The sequence below is a fragment of the Macrobrachium rosenbergii genome, chromosome 6 (genome assembly GCF_040412425.1).
Source record: "Macrobrachium rosenbergii isolate ZJJX-2024 chromosome 6, ASM4041242v1, whole genome shotgun sequence".
Taxonomy (NCBI): Eukaryota; Metazoa; Arthropoda; class Malacostraca; order Decapoda; family Palaemonidae; genus Macrobrachium; species Macrobrachium rosenbergii.
Window position 1 is genome coordinate 30,587,138 of NC_089746.1, and position 16,874 is coordinate 30,604,011.

Consider the following 16,874-nt stretch of genomic DNA (forward strand, 5'->3'; position numbering starts at 1 on the left):
TTACAAAAAAAAAAAAAAAAAAAAAAAAAAAAAAACCAAACTAGCAAAGAGAGAGAGAGAGAGAGAGAGAGAGAGAGAGAGAGAGAGAGAGAGAGAGAGAGAGAGAGAGAGAGAGATTTCTACTTACTGCCCCATCAAAATTCCCTCACTTCCTTGACCGGGATTTTTACAACCCTAGAAACCTCTTTGACTTCACGTACCGGAATAATGATTAGGAATTATTGATTACTGATACTCTTTTATTACTTCCACGGCATTCTTCTTCTTATACTGTGGGAATAAGCCTACCCTGGGAATTACGTCGATTGGGAATGCAGTCCTTGTGCTCAGATTAACCAGGTTCTTGCTGTAATCGCAACAGAATAATTGTTTTAATGTTTTCGCTTATATTGATTGAAGTATCTTCTAATGTGTTTATTTGATACACCGATTGTAGAATTTTTTTCTCCTTAGGTTAAATGAAATGTTTCCATTATATACACAGGATTATTTTGAAATATTTTTACCGAGATTATTTTAATCATTTCCTGATATGCAGTTTGACTAAGGTATTTTTCTTATACATTGGCTGATTAATGGTCTTGATAATGCATTTGATTTAGATTGGGTATGTATATCAAGATGTTCCCATAATATACAGAATATTTTTATTTACGATTTATTATGGTATACTCAAGAAATGACAGGTTGTCCGAATGAATCCAAACTTTACAACCCCTGTCTTGCCAGATACAGCGACATAATCAGTGTTTTCAGCAGTGCCGCGTTAAAAGTAGCAGCAGTAGCAATAGCGGAAGAAGTGGCTGTAGCAACAGTATCAGCAGCAGAATGAGTAGCAACACTGGCAGCAGAAACAGGAGGAATGGAAGTAGCAGCAGTAACAATAGCAGTAATAGTAATAGCATCAGACGCAGTAGCAGTAGCAGCCATAGCAGGAGTAACAAAAGCTGAAGCAGTAGCTACAGTAACAGCACCAGAAATAGCAGCAACAGCTACTGCAGTACAATCATAGTAGTAGTAATACAGCAAAAGCAGTTGCAGAAGCAGTATCAGAAACAGCAGCAGGGGCAACTATAACAACATTAGACACAGGACCACCACCAGCATTAGCAGCAGTGACAGGAGTACCCTTAGCACGAGTAGTAGTAGTAATAACCTCAGTACCAGAAGCAGTAACACTAACAGGAGCAGTAGCAGTAGCAGAAGCAGTAGCAGAACCAAAGAAGGAACGCCAGTTACTCCCGTCATGTACTGAGAACGATCGGAATTGTATCCGCCGCGATATGTTAATGACACCTAATGGCTGGCTGTGTGGGAAAACAACCACCCGCTTATCTCGGGTCTTATCGCTTGATGCTGGGACACCCCCACCCCCGTTCTCACCCTCCACTCCGCTCCTCCTCCACTACCCCGCTATCCTTCAGCTACCTCTGTGCCCAAAGCCACTCGTCCCTCACCAACTCCCCCTGCCCCAGTTGGGTTTGGTACCAATCCTAGCATTGCCCTTCTGGTGGGTCATGGTCCCATGCTCATGTGCGTGAGGTTTTTCCCCGGTGAGGGCGATTCGAATCGTTTTAAGAGTTATGCATTCGCAAAAAAAAAAGGTAGGAATGAAGAAAATATACTTCGTATTTAGACGAGCAGAGTATTTATATGCGATCACAAACAATTTTAAAACACACAAAAAGTTTTGTTTCTTTTGACTGATTTTTCCCAGCAAGTTTTCCAATTTGTCTTCAGAAAAAGAAAGTATTATTCAAGTTAGAAAAAGGAAGATTATTTGACTTTGTCTGTGAGGTGCCATCCAAAAATACAGCAACAGAAACAACACCAAAGACAATAAAAACAACGTAGAAGTCTTGTGCCATATCTCCACTAGATATTCAATTCACAGTTTTATAGCTGAAGATCAAAACACAATTCGGTTCCTTTCATCAGACAACTATCTCCGGAAAGCTCGCCCCTAGATGAAGAATCGTTTGACAATAAGAAATGGTTAAAAAACAAAAAGAATAAACGAGCCCAAACGTCAGAACACAGATCGAAGATTATCGTGATTGGTAATATAGCTTCCTTTTTTTATTTTAAGGGGCGGTGAAAGAGAGAGAGAGAGAGAGAGAGAGAGAGAGAGAGAGAGAGAGAGAATAGCTTCCCCTCTGAAGGGGTAAAACTGACCTCACAGATGCTTTCCCTATATCTAATTATAATGTGATGAAATACACTTTCACTGAGTATTAATTAATTTCACTAACAATAGTTTGCAGTCCATATAATTTTATTTTTTCTGTAGATTACTTTCACGATTTTCAAAAGTATCATAGACACGCACACAGCTTTCTCGGTTTTATTCAACGAAAACAGTCAAAGCACGGTTATTCGATGCTACTTAAATAACAAAACGATACAATTGATTCTCTCTCTCTCTCTCTCTCTCTCTCTCTCTCTCTCTCTCTCTCTCTCTCTCTCTCTCTCTGTATCTTTTTCAGTCTCACAGGTAGACCACCGTGCTCACATTTGCAAAACCCCTGGTTCGATTCAAGTCTACCCCCAACAATTACTCAGTTCTGAATGGCTACTAGAATCAGACAGGGATCTAAGAAAAGGCATGGGGCTAGCAACCTCATCTCGAAAGACTTGCTAAGCATCGCAATGCACTACCCTTCTGGCGGCACCCTTCAAGGTGGGAAGAAAGAGTTTTATGAAAACTTACACACACACATACACACACACACACACACACACACACACACACACACATATATATATATATATATATATATATATATATATATATATATATATATATATATGAGAGGAGAGAGAGAGAGAGAGAGAGAGAGAGAGAGAGAGAGATTGCCCATAGATGTTGAGGTATTAGGCGTGAGAGGACGATAAAAGGAAGAGTTAATGTCACACAAGGGAGACCATTAACAATGCCATTTTCATGTACAACAGCGTTGCTTACACGGTCTTCTCTCTCTCTCTCTCTCTCTCTCTCTCTCTCTCTCTCTCTCTCTCTCTCTCTCTCTCACCTGAGATAAGTGGAGAGACGGGTGTAAAGAGCCTGTAACCAGGACAGCAAATGGTGATAGATAAGGCACTTAACATCTCTGAACCAGAAGTAAAGAGATCGCATTGGTGGTCTACTGCTAAGAACAATTTTGTCTCGTCTGTACACTATTGTGATGTTTGTTCATTTTATCATGGGGCGGATGAGAGAACAGTTTTTTCTTTCAAGTTAGTATGTTGACAGAATGAAGATCTCAAAGTGGATTAACAACGCACGTTTTCACTGAGAAACTCGTATTCGCTCTGACTAACTATTCTGGGCAAATGTGAAACCTATGTTTCCCAGAAACATTAGAGAATCTTTTTCTGTCCATAAATAGTTAAAACTGAGACGGTGCCACATAAAACGAATAATTTGAATGAGCAGTATGCTGAGGGTCACTTTAGCAAGTTTCTAGGAACCTGGGAATTTTGGCTAAAAATACTAGATTCAGAGATTAATAATGATTTTGATTAAAAAATAGCTATTTAAATGAGAAATTCGTGATTGGATCTGTTTGGCTGCAGAGTGTGAGCTGATTGTGAGCTGATTCTGTTCTTAACAGAACGCAAATTCTGTCAGACTCATCGTCAAGAAGATGCTTTGTTATAATCAAGATGTACATTGAAACAATTCTTCATAAGCAGAAAGTTACTGAAACTTTAGTTAAGAAAATAAAAGTGTATTTTAGTGACTAAAACTTCTGGCAAAGTTAATCAAATTTATAGAAGTACACATATGCCGAGTGAATGACATTCGTGTATATATATATATATATATATATATATATATATATATATATATATATATATATATATATATATATATATATTTATAATATACACACACACACACACACACATATATATATATATATATATATATATATATATATATATATATATATATATATATATATATATATATATATATATATATATATAGAGATAGATAGAGAGAGAGAGAGAGAGAGAGAGAGAAGCCTTTTAAAAAAACGTAAAAGAATGACGAATGGCTATAGGGGAATATCGGGTGCATCGAATAACTCAATTCGTCGTATGAGGATGGACTCGAATGGAGGGGAATATTAATGGGATTATCCGGACATCAAAGGAATCGTTTAATGAGGTTAAAAGTCAGTGTTGAACGGGAAAAGATCCATTAGCCTTTCAACGGAAGCGGGTTTTATGGGATTTTTTTTTTTCTTTTTTTACCTGAGAGAAGCGCCTTTATTGTTAATGTGAGTGAAACATTCTAACATTCCAGCACTTATTCATACTCAGATATATATGTATTTATGTATGTACAGTATGTATGTATGTATGTATGTATGTATGTATGTATGTATATATATGTGTATGTATATATACATCAAGCATTTCACTGACTTTGTTTCCCTTTGATCAATTTGATTAAAATTAGTTTTTAAGTCTGATACCAATCTTTACATCATTTCAAGCTGCATATGAAAAATTTCTTGCGATAAGTTCGAAAAAAGGAAAGCTGAAAAAATAAAAGGTCATAGCAACGAGTCGGAATAACTGAAAGCAAATATTCTAGACTTTACGGAAAAAAATATTCGTAGAAAAGAAACCAAGTTTAAATTTTTCACACCAGGCAAAACTACGCTATATTGTCTTTCTAAAATATATATATTACGATGTTATATATGCCAGCAATAGAGCATGAAAACTTGAGGAAGAAGAATAAAAAAATCTTTATCAACAACTTTCGCTCAGTGATAAATTTCTGAGTCAACAGAAAACATAAATGTTAATACGTTGCTGTAAAAATCATTCACCAAAAATAACATAATATAGCAATTTTTTGGGACAACGCAAAAGGACGATATACTGATTATACCAGGCACTGCGCAGAAAGAATATTTCGGTCATTTATGGTGGCATGATTCTGTATTGAAACTAGTGTCATTTCTTATACTGGTTGCTGTTTTCACTTTTAGCATCGGTCATAGACAAAGGATCGGTTTTAATTTTACCTTTTTTTGGCCATTTAATAACATTCATAAGACAATGTTAAGTAATGTACTTGATATTTCATAAGTATTTTATTGTACCTCCATGTGTGGGCGTGCGTGTGTGTACGTGTCTACGGCAAAAGTGTATGCGTTCGTATGCGCGTGTGTAAGCCTGGGAACCTAGCGCACGGTATGCGCAGAATCTCAGGTAGCGCTTCTGTCATGTCTTGGACTCTGCTGGCTCCCAGAGACTTGGTCCATTCCAGCATTCTGTTCCATCTCCACAATTCCGTCTCCGCTACCAGATTCACCCAGCCAGACCTATTACAAACCACCTTCTCCTCCACCTTCCCATCCTCTCTCTCTTCCCCCCTCTCCCCACCACTCTTACCTCCCCCTCCACCCTTTCTCCCTTAACCCCCACCTCTCTCTCTCTCCCTCCCTCTCTGAAAAGTGGACACGGAGAGGCCAGACGAGAACAATGTCAACGGGATATATGTGTTATGTTAAGCATTCGTCATTTTCGCATATCAATGTAAATATTGTTAGATCAGTGTCTGATTATTAGCTCGAAATGGCTGGTATTGTTCTTCTTGGGAGATTGGGTGATAATTCTTTTACTTTCTTTTTTGGGTGACTGAAATGTGATTCAATTATAGGAATACAGAAATTTATTGTCCCCTTTCGAATAAGTTTTTTGAGATAATGTGGGACAGATATAAAATGGCAAAAACAGATGAGAGAAACTGTAAAATAATCATGAAAAGAGAGGATGAATTAATGGAAAAATAATATATAGAACAAATACGTGAAATATTACACTACTGAGAACCAAAACTAAATAGTTTATTTGACGATCGACTGCGATAATGACAAGTAAAAAAAAAATGAAGACCACTTGGTGCATTATGTAGACGGACGGATACTTGTTGTCCTTAATAATATTATCATTCAGTCACTTTAATTTCCTCAGCTGTTGTTAATCTGAATTAGAAATTATTAGTTTCATTCAAAAAGTGTCCATGGAACAAGAATTTGCTTTTTCAGAAATAAGCACCACTCATCGAGGAACTGAAGAATGACAATGAACGAAAGCATGAACAAAAAGTAGTAATAAAAAGCGAAGCGTAAAATTATGCAACGTTCTTAGTGCAGCTGAAACAACGACTTTGGACGAAAGCATGAACCAGAAAGAAATAAAAAAAGGAAGAAGAAAAGGCGACGAAAAAGCAGAGACAAAATATTTTCGAACCAGTTTCTGATAGCGTTGACGGGACTCCGAACTTGTGATCACTTCGAGACTTCGAGGAACGCGCCGAAACGCGACGCATGACTGCTTTAAGCGCCTCTCCCTTCATACCGCCATTTGGAAGAAGAGGAACATTGGAGGGGGACGGTGGAGGGAGGGAAGGGGAGGGGGAAGGAAAAGAGGTAGGGTGCACTGTTGCACTTAGGGTTATTCAGGAGCGAAGTGATGGTTTGGGAAAACCTTCTGAAGACTTGTTGCTGATAGGCATTTGTGATCTCATGAATCTTGTTGCTGGTAGGCCTTTGTGATCTGCACAAGAGTCTTGTTGCTGATAGGCATTTGTGATCTACACAAGAATCTTGTTGCTGATAGGCATTTGTGATCTGCACAAGTCTTGTTGCTGATGGGCATTTGTGATCTACACAAGAGTCTTGTTGCTGATAGGCATTTGTGATCTGCACAAGTCTTGTTGCTGATGGGCATTTGTGATCTGCACAAGAGTCTTATTGCTGATAGGCATTTGTGATCTGCACAAGAGTCTTGTTGTTGATAGGCACCTGTGATTTGCCCATGAGTCTTGTTTCTAATAAGGAATTTTGATTTGTGCACAAGTCTTGTTGCTGATAGGCAGTTGCGATCTGCACATGAGTCCTTTGATCTACCCATGCATCGTGTTCCTAATAGGTGTTTTTGATGTACGCATGAGCCTCGTTGCTGTGATTCCTCTTGCCAACAGTGTTCGGGGATATTTACTTGAGTCTTGTTGCCAAGTCTTGCTGGTAGTAGGGGTCCGTGATCGAGTCGCATTTGAGTCTTATTGCCAGCATAGTGGGTGATAGCTACATGACTCTTGATGCTCATGGAGATGAGATGGGAATAATAGTTTTCGTTTCTCTGGTCTAGTGAAAGTCATGCGTATTGCTCCAACAGGAGTTGTGATATTCATCAGTCTTGTTTCTCATGGGGCTGTGTAACATTTATAATTATGTTCACTGTTTCTGATTTTCATTTATAGTAAGCTTTTATGATATCCACGCGAATTTTTTGCTAATGGAGAGTTATGATTTGCACATAAATCTTGATACTTCCATTGAGGTTCAGATCTTCTGCTTTGGTCTTCAAAAATCAAATTCTCAGAATGCAATTAAAGTCTGTGTTATGATATTTTACTTCTATTTTCCAGGCACAACAAGCCCACCTATATATTTATTGACCTTTTTATTAACTATTTCACTATCCTTATAAAAAGAAGCTTGTAGCACTCCTTAAGAGTGTATAACTGAATGCAATGGCATTTTAAGGAAAGGACGAAAAGGACTTTTTAATCTAGATCCTTAAAACCCATTTTTCAATAACCTTTTTTAATTTCAAAGCTATTTCAATCCTTCCATTTTGTAATTCTATTTCGTGACGCTAACATATCTACTAAGATTCTCAGATGCGACTTCTGTAGAAGTGACAAAGTAGACAGGAAATCAGGATTTTTTTCCAATTAGTTAGGATTACAGAATTATTTTTTATGTATTGTGGCTGCCGAAGGTAAACCTAAAAGCTTCTGCCGACGACTGAAAAATGAGGTCGCGAACAGAAATGAATGGTTTCACAAGGGGTTTCTGACTGCCAGTGTTATAATAATAATAATAATAATAATAATAATAATAATAATAATAATAATAATAATAATAATAATAATAATAATAATAATAGCTGAGGTAAAAAAGTATCACCATGAACTCGCAGAGTTTCATAACATCAACTGAAAAATATAAGACATTTTCGTAGTATTTTGTATCAAGCTGAGGAAAAGAGAGAAACAACGTGTCCACTAACACAACAGCTTTACAAATCAAACGTAGAAGAGAAGGAGTGTTAAGACCAAGAGGTTATATATATATATATATATATATATATATATATATATATATATATATATATATATATATATATATATATATATATATATATATATATATATATATATACACAATACATATATATATTTGTATAAATTTATATATACATATATATGTATGTTGTATGTATGTATATATATATATATATATATATATATATATATATATATATATATATATATATATATATATATATATAGTATATCACTAAGTTCACGTCGGAAGGTGAGTGAAAACCGGGACTTTGAACAAGTGCTCTCGTAGTTTATTCTACATTTTCAAGTTCACATGATATTCTCAAGCACGCGTTCCTTCGTGCTGCGTATATATATATATATATATATATATATATATATATATATATATATATATATATATATATATATATATATATAATAAAATACATTTTTATGTTCCATTCATTCTTGTTCCTTTTCAGTCATCAGTTCCTGTTTTTTTAAACAGGAACTGATCACAGAAAAGGAACAGGAGTGAATGAAATATAATAAATATATAATATATATAAAATATATATATATATATATATATATATATATATATATATATATATATATATATATATATATATATATATATATATATATATATATATATATATATATATATATATATATATATATATATATATATATATATCTGTATATTCTTTTACTGGCATAGAAATATCGCCTAGAAGGGCTATTTGCTTGTCAAAGGCTGGACCACCGTCTGTCTACTCCTCCAACATTCTCACGAGGATTGTAATTCCATGAATCAGCCGCCCAAAGTTTTTTCTTTTATTTTGCTTGGGTTCATAAAATTCATTGCGTCCTTCAAATTCTGATGTATTTTTGCATGAACTGAATGACGCATTTGCTTTTAACTGCTCTCCTAAAGACTCGTTTTAAGATAAGAAATAGTTGCTGATTGTGTGGTCTCTCCTCAGGGAAAAATGCCTTCTTACTGCTTCACTTTTGCGTTTTAAATTCAAATGGGATAATTAGTTCATGACGGAGAGTTATTTGAAAATAAATTTTAGATTGGTTTTGTATTTACACGTCTCTTTCGTTTCAGTTGCTCATGCTTTAAAATAGGAGAAATATTATCAAAACTAATTATTGTTATTCCAGACTGTGACAATAATGATGAACATTTTTTTAAATTAAACAAACTTATTGTGATCAGTATTCTAATTTTTGTCTATGAAACCTATTTCTTCGATAAATGCAAAAAAGAAAACCATACCTTTCTTTGCAACAGATATTTTTCCCATCAGCCTACGACCATTTATATTGAGGGAAATGTTGTCTAAATTCTTAATAAAAATGTATATTCATGAAAGATAAAGGAGAAAAGTAAGTTTCTTTTGGAAGAGCAATTATTTTTCTTAGTTAATCAGTGTATTTACGCTGACCGAATACTATGCATCCTGATATTTTTTACATAAAGAACCTTTTGTAGAAACCAAAAGAAGAAGATAATATTCCCTTACAACAACATCATCGAAGTCATTCCAGGCGTACCCACTTTTGCTCTGGGGAAGAGCTCACTCCACGAGGTACAGTCTTGTATTGTACATTTGTACCAGTGTTCATGTACTTATGTACCCTCTTCAAGAGAAGGCTGCGTGGATGGAGCATCTATCTTCTGCATTATTCTTTTGAAGTTCCTCGTAGGGTCTCATCTGCCCTTCCTCTGAATACTTTGTGAGCGAAACGGCGGTGAGGTGGGTTACCTTGGTGACGTCATCTCAAGGCTTGTGGTAGGCAGGAGTGCAATATCCCGTGATACTAAATCCGGTTTCTAGTCGCGCAGCTGATAATTGAAGTCAGTTATCTCATAATGCTGTAATAATCATCTAGAGGGCTATTTTAAGGAAGTATTCTATCTAGATTCTTTACCGGGAGAAACTTAGTATATATTGTTTATTTCTGCGACTGATTTCATGAATTTTTCTGTGAGACGAGAAGAAGGAAATTGTAAATAATTATCTAGTATTTTTTATATCTGGCAGCATCATCCTATGCAAACGCATATCCTCTTAGTAGCCAAAATTCTCGTTCAATTCGGAAAAACCAGTCAAATAACAGCCTAGGTATAATTCCAACTAGAAAAATAACTTTTGTGATTATATATATAAATGTAAACATATTTGAGATTCCGTCTGAACAGGAGTAAAACGCCAACGTTTCCATTGCCTGCTGGAAGTTGGAAACATTTTACCTTGCAGCATCAGAGCTTCATCAAACGTTGCACGCGTGGGCATTATCCATGCCTACCAGAAGTCTATAAACAATGAAAGTGTCTGGTTCAACTAGCGGGAGGTCTGCGGAGGCGAGCCTATTGTGGGCATGGCTCCTCGGAGCCAAACAATGGAAGTAGACTTGCATGAAGTGGCGGCGATATAGCGCTTATATATTTTTCCCATTTGAACGGCGGACGGCGTAATTATAAAGACTAGAATTGCTCGCCATTTCGAAAACACTCCTCTCGCCTTGTCCACGCTCCCCTAATAAATGTTCGAATTATCGGCCTTCTATCGGTCTTCCGCTTGCTCCTCTGACTTAACATTTCTTGCATCCGCTTGTTGTTCCATTCATGATTTTTCTTCTTTCGCTAGTTTCCACTTTCCTCACCTTGGCTGTTTCTTGCTTCTTCTGTTACTTCAGTTATATCAACAGCCGCTTCGGAATGCAGATTTTTCAAAGGAATTTGTTTTTTACACCCGTGCCGTACTTTTGTTTTCCTTTATTATTGTGAGAAAGTGATCCGTTAGGTGAAATTTGATTCTACAAAGAAGAATATAGAGTCGCAAATTTCTTTCTTCTATTATCTTTGGAAAAGTGACTGTTTGTGGACTTTACTATTATTGCAAGCATTATTATTAAAGCATAAGGCTTTACGGCAATTTCTTCGAGGAGCCTTTTGTTATTTCGTATAACTTGATACAAGCTTCATATTTTGCTGTTGCTTTACAAGGATGCTCAAAGATTTCTTAGAGCGCGCCTTCCATTATCTGCATTTTCCTTCAGCCCACCTTTTTGCACTGAAAGATTTAAGGTACTTCTTGAGAGAGTGTTTTTGTTTACTCATATTGTTTCAAAATTAATATATTGTTTTCCTTGTTACCGTAACAAATAGACGGTAAAATAACTCGCTGATCACAGAAAATCTTAAAGTTATTATTTTAAACTGAGAGAAAAGTTATTCGTAATTTGTACAGCTAAAGCCCCTGACTTTCAGTACGAAAAATTTTACCGGAGTTGTTAATTTTTAGCTACCTATTTTATCCCTCTTCCAAGGCACGCTGTGTTAGGTCTTGCGTTTACATGCAGAGAGAGAGAGAGAGAGAGAGAGAGAGAGAGAGAGAGAGAGAGAATTCATCCCTGTTTACTCTCGTCTTCATTAGCTTCATTAATGTGCCATTCGCCAAAGTTGGCAACTGCTTTTATTTGGCGATATTCTATATCATTGCCTGCAAAAGTTTTCTTTTCTCGTAAAACAGTGTTTAGGATTATGTAGTTATTCCTGGCTGTTTCTCTGCCTATCTGTCCGAGATAGAGCATAAAAACATATGAAATATTATAAAAATCCGTAGACATGACTAAAAATAAGTAGGAAATAAAGAAAGATAGCTATGATGTCGTACTCCCAATCATTCAAGGAGATTTTCAGTAATGGCTTTTACAAGTACGTTCATGAATTTGTCCCCGTGTATTTTCATGTTACTTTTAGCAATACTTTTACACTTTTAAGAAGTACACTATGACGAAGTTTTTATTCTAGGAATTACATACTGATGGACTGTGCAAATTACGGTAGAATTCTTTTAAACCTTGCTAAAATTAAATCACATAAATTGAAAAGAGGCTGTAGATGGTAATTCTTTCAATTTCAAACACGGAAATCTTTGAAGAAAATAGAAACGAAATTTTTTCTTTCTCCTTTGAGGAGAAGAATTTAAATTTTTAAAAAGAAAATGTAAGAAAGAACGGAATAGTAAAGATATTTGATTCTATTCATAGTCATTTTTGAAACAGAGACATTATTATTTTATTTTTCTGATAACCTTCGTTTTTAGTTTTCTGTAAAAGAAAACTGTTGAGATGGCTATATATCTGTCCGTCAGCACTTTTTCTGTCCGCCTTCAGATCTTAGAAACTACTGAGGCTAGAGGGCTGCAAATTGGTATGTTGATCATCCACCCTCCAGTCATCAAGCACACCAAGTTGCAGCCCCCTAGCCTCAGTAGTTTTATTTTATTTAAGGTTAAAGTTAGCCATGATCTTGCGCCTGGCACCACTATAGGTGCCAACAACACAGGCCAGCACCGGGCCGTGGCTGAAAGTTTCATGGGCCACAGCTGAGAGTTTCATGGGCCGTGGCTGAGAGTTTCATACAGCATTATACCCTGTACAGAAAACTCGATTGCGCCGAAGAGACTTCGGCTTATTTTTCACTTGTTTTTATATTGAAGAAGCTATCTATGGCTCTATTTGTAAAAGCTGAATCACTTCAATTGCAGCGTTATTTGTCTTACGTTGAGTGTTAGACTCATTACCATACAACCTGTGTTCAAAACGTCGGGTTGCATAGTAGTTTCTTTACCCTATCCTTATACAGTCTTTGATTTGAGTTCCATTTTGGCTGTTAAATTTGATGTACTTTAAATGACTGACTTACTTGTTTGTTTCTATTATTTTTCTCCTGTTTTCTCTTTGTGAGTTTTAATCTTTTCACAAAAGGACTCGGCGTTATTTTTATGTCGTTAGTAATGTAAACTGACTCAGGCTTTTGTCATAAGAATGCTGCTCCTTATAGATACTAGCATGAAAATTATTCAGTTTCTAGTTAATTTTTCATTACTTTGAGCCTCTAAATTTTCAAAAGCTTTGTGGGGAATTTGTAAAACGCCGATGATGTTGTCATTTTTTTTTATTGTTCCGGTGATATTGTTTTTATAAATACGGCGCAACTAATGTTGCATTCGTTTTTTGTTCATAATCATCAAAACACTTACTGTTGTTGTCCTTGCTTATTTAGGCTGCTGTTGCATTTGTTGCGTTTACTTTCCGTTTGTTTTCAAACTCTCCTTCCGTTTTTTCAAAATACTTTTCATGCTTTGTTTTTATTTTTATTTTTCCTGTTATTCCAGATATATTCTCTTCAATCTCTCCGCATCACTGTATTACTCTTCCACTAGAATTCGCTTTTCGTTTCTCTTCTTTCTTCAACACCGGTTTTTTTTTTTTTTTTTTTTTTAAGAATCTGTCCGTTATTCCCTTTTCTTAATCTGATCTCGCTATCAGCAATTTCCATTCATTACCATCCAATTTCGCATTTCCCTCTATTCTATTTTCTCATCGTTCTTTATCATCATTTTATTCCATTTCTCATTTTTCCTTTATAATCTCCTTTTTCTTATCTCCAATAATCGCCATATGCTTATGTCCCTACTCCCTAATTTGCCATTCGATTCAGTGCCTAAATGATAAGGTATTTAATCTTTCGGATATTTTCTGTTTTTTCCCAATCGCGCTGACCCTTCCGCAGTGACGTCACTTGCCGTTCAAATGGTAGGCAAAGTTATGCTGTATCACATCGGACGAATGTGTATAAAGATGCATTGTTTCATGTATACAAATACACACATGTATATGCATATATATATGTATATATGTATATATACATACATCTATATATACAATATACTATATATATATATATATATATATATATATATATATATATATATATATATATTATATATATGATATAGAGAGAGAGAGAGAGAGAGAGAGTGGAAGGTGTTGACGTTTAGATGCCTTAGAATGTATGTATATATATATATATATATATATATATATATATATATATATAATATATATATATAAATACATTAAACGTCAATACCTTCCTCTCTCTCTCTCTCTCTCTCTCTCTCTCTCTCTCTCTCTCTCTCTCTCTCTCTCTCTCGGTCCTAAAACTCATCAGATAATCCGCATTGTTCCATCTCTGAAGAATTCGAGCACTGCAAGCAATAACAAAGAGGAAAAACAGAACCCGAATGAATGTCAAAATGTTATTGTTTTGCTGCTTGTGTGGGATTGCTTGCAAGTGTTCGTGTGTGTGCTTGAATGCATTTGCATTTATATGGATAATTAAACGCTTGCTCTCCTTGCAATGAACCAGTTTCGGCCAACTAGACATTCTTGCATGCACTCAGTGATTTTGCATCCGAAATGTTAAGCGATTGCTTAGAAAAGAAAATTGGGAAGGAAGCAGTAGGACAAAATATAAAAAAAGAAGAGGAAGAAGTAGAAGAAAGAGAAGGCCAAAAGCGATTCAAGTTTTTATTATTTCTTTTTGGACTACTGCAATTCGTGCTTACATTTTTAAGGCATCAAGACAGCTGAAAAAGTAACTAGAATCTAACCTGCAGATTTCTTTTAGGATATTTGATGAGATGCCATGAATATTTTGTGGTTCACAAGTAACAATAAATTTATGTCTAGCACTCATATTTCTTATAAGTCCCCTGCCCTACTCTACCACCCTCAAACCCTCGCTACGTAACCCCCCCTCACCTCCTCAAAAACAAAAAAAAAGTAATGGCGCCTTCGCGGGGGACTAAGAACCCGCTCTAGTAGCTTCTTGTATCTCAGTATCCTCAAAAAGGCTGCTTCCCCGAATGAAGATGAAAAACAGTTATCGAATTAATCAGGACTGCGTTCCACGCCCTTTCGTCTCCCTTTGCCATTGCCGATTTTATTTTCTGACTGAAAAGATTGAATTTTCTATGAATGACGTCAAGCTCTTACAAACCTACACTTGAGAGAAGTTGTTTTCTATGATACAGAACATGCTAATGTGATATCCCAGTGATTTTATGTGAAAATTTTGGTTAGACGCAATCACAAAAGCTTGTCTGTAGGACCGTAGTCTTTGAAAATAGTATAGTTTAAATATGGCGTTATAATATCAAGGCCAGAATTCCATGTTTACAAGTGTGGTCCTTTCTTTAGTACATCACAAAAATTTCAACCAAGACATCTGTATGTATAACAATGTTTAAAGTCTGTCCTGAATGAATTTGAACTGTCATCAGCCATGAAAATTTATTTTTAAATGATTAAACATTCAGATTCTTTATAATAGTTTTTACCACTGTTCCTATATGCAATATTATCCTGACAACCTAGAATGTTTGTGGTTTTTAAAGAAAGAGTTCAGTATACGTGCGTATCTTGCGGCATTGCCTGTGTCAGCAGATATATTAGGAGCATAAGGCAATATTAACAACGTTTATTGATTAGGGGGAATGAATGAATATTATACGAAGAGTCTAAATTTGATGCGTTTATATTTCATTTCATGTTTATTTATTTTTAAAAATTTTTATCTCAGATGTATGTGCAAGAAGTCGAATACGAAACGAGGCAGACAAGTGTATCAACGAAAGGTCTATATGAAATCGTATAAAATAAGAAAAAATGGATATTCCTGCATCCTTGGAGACTTATCAGCTTGCATTTATATACCCAACAGGAAAAGTATCCTTCATCAAAAGTTAGAGTGGCTTCGACATGACCTGTTTTACGCCATACGAACCGAAAATGAGGGAATCGTTGAGTTTCCGATCATATTTTACATTATGTCAGATTCAGGGTATGCATGAATGCCAATGTCGGACTCTCTGAGGCCTGAGAGGGATATCTTCCGAAGAGCAAGCGATTTGTTTTTACGACACGGCTGAGGAGCCGAAGTCACCGTTAACGGATGCGGACACAGAGAAATCGTGTTTGCGCGGGCAATTCGTCACTGGGGCGTTCGTACCCTCCTAATTCTCTGACTTGGCGTGACATACTTGAAGCCCCGCCATTCATGAACTTTCTGCAGACATTTTCTTGTCTGGGATTTTTTTTTTCTTTTTTGCTCTTTCATCTCGGGGTTTTCTGACCTGTTATTTCTTTTCTGGGCTTCAATGAAACTTTCAGCCAACCAAGTGGGTTTTGCTTTTGCGCAAATTTTGTTATCGTCTATTGGTCTAGAGTCATGGTACCCTAAAATGCGAATCTTGAAGTTTTGATACATAATGACTTATCACTCTGAGTATCTTAACAATTAATGGAAGTGTATTTGCAATGAAAGTCAAAATATCTGATATTTAAACCTCACACTACAATTTTGGCTCTTTATTTCCCTTGACATTTGTTTTTTTTGTATTTGGCAAAAGTTCGTGAAAGGGCAACAAACGATCTTAAAAAAAAAAAAAAGGATTGATATTCCGTTAACGTGAAACTTTTCCAGGTTACGAGGAAATGACACAGACAATCGATCAATAGCTCTCGGAAAATCACATGCCAAGAAATTCCAGTTAATCTGTCCAAAGACGATAGAAAAGAAAGTCTTCCTTGAATAATTGCGAAACAGATGCCTGGCGGGTTTCACGCATGAAACGTATGTTCTTTTATGATATTTATGGTTATCGTTAATTTATCGGTTTTCTGTTCGTAAATGTTAATTGTATATTTAAATGCAGTTCAAGTTTTATGAGTGAAAGTCGATATGCATACATATATATGCATTATGCATGTATATATGTATATACACATATATGTGTATATATAAACATATATATATGTGTGTTTTTTTATTACCAAGTACCTTTTCCTCCAGTTGACT

The 16,874-nt window shown here is 35.7% G+C and overlaps 1 protein-coding gene across 1 annotated transcript in view; it reads right to left on the reverse strand.

Moving 5' to 3' along the window:
- Positions 1 to 16,874, reverse strand: part of LOC136839417 (protein Wnt-1-like) — a 140,133-nt gene that overhangs the window by 38,449 nt on the left and 84,810 nt on the right. The gene's annotated exons all lie outside the window — the stretch shown is intronic.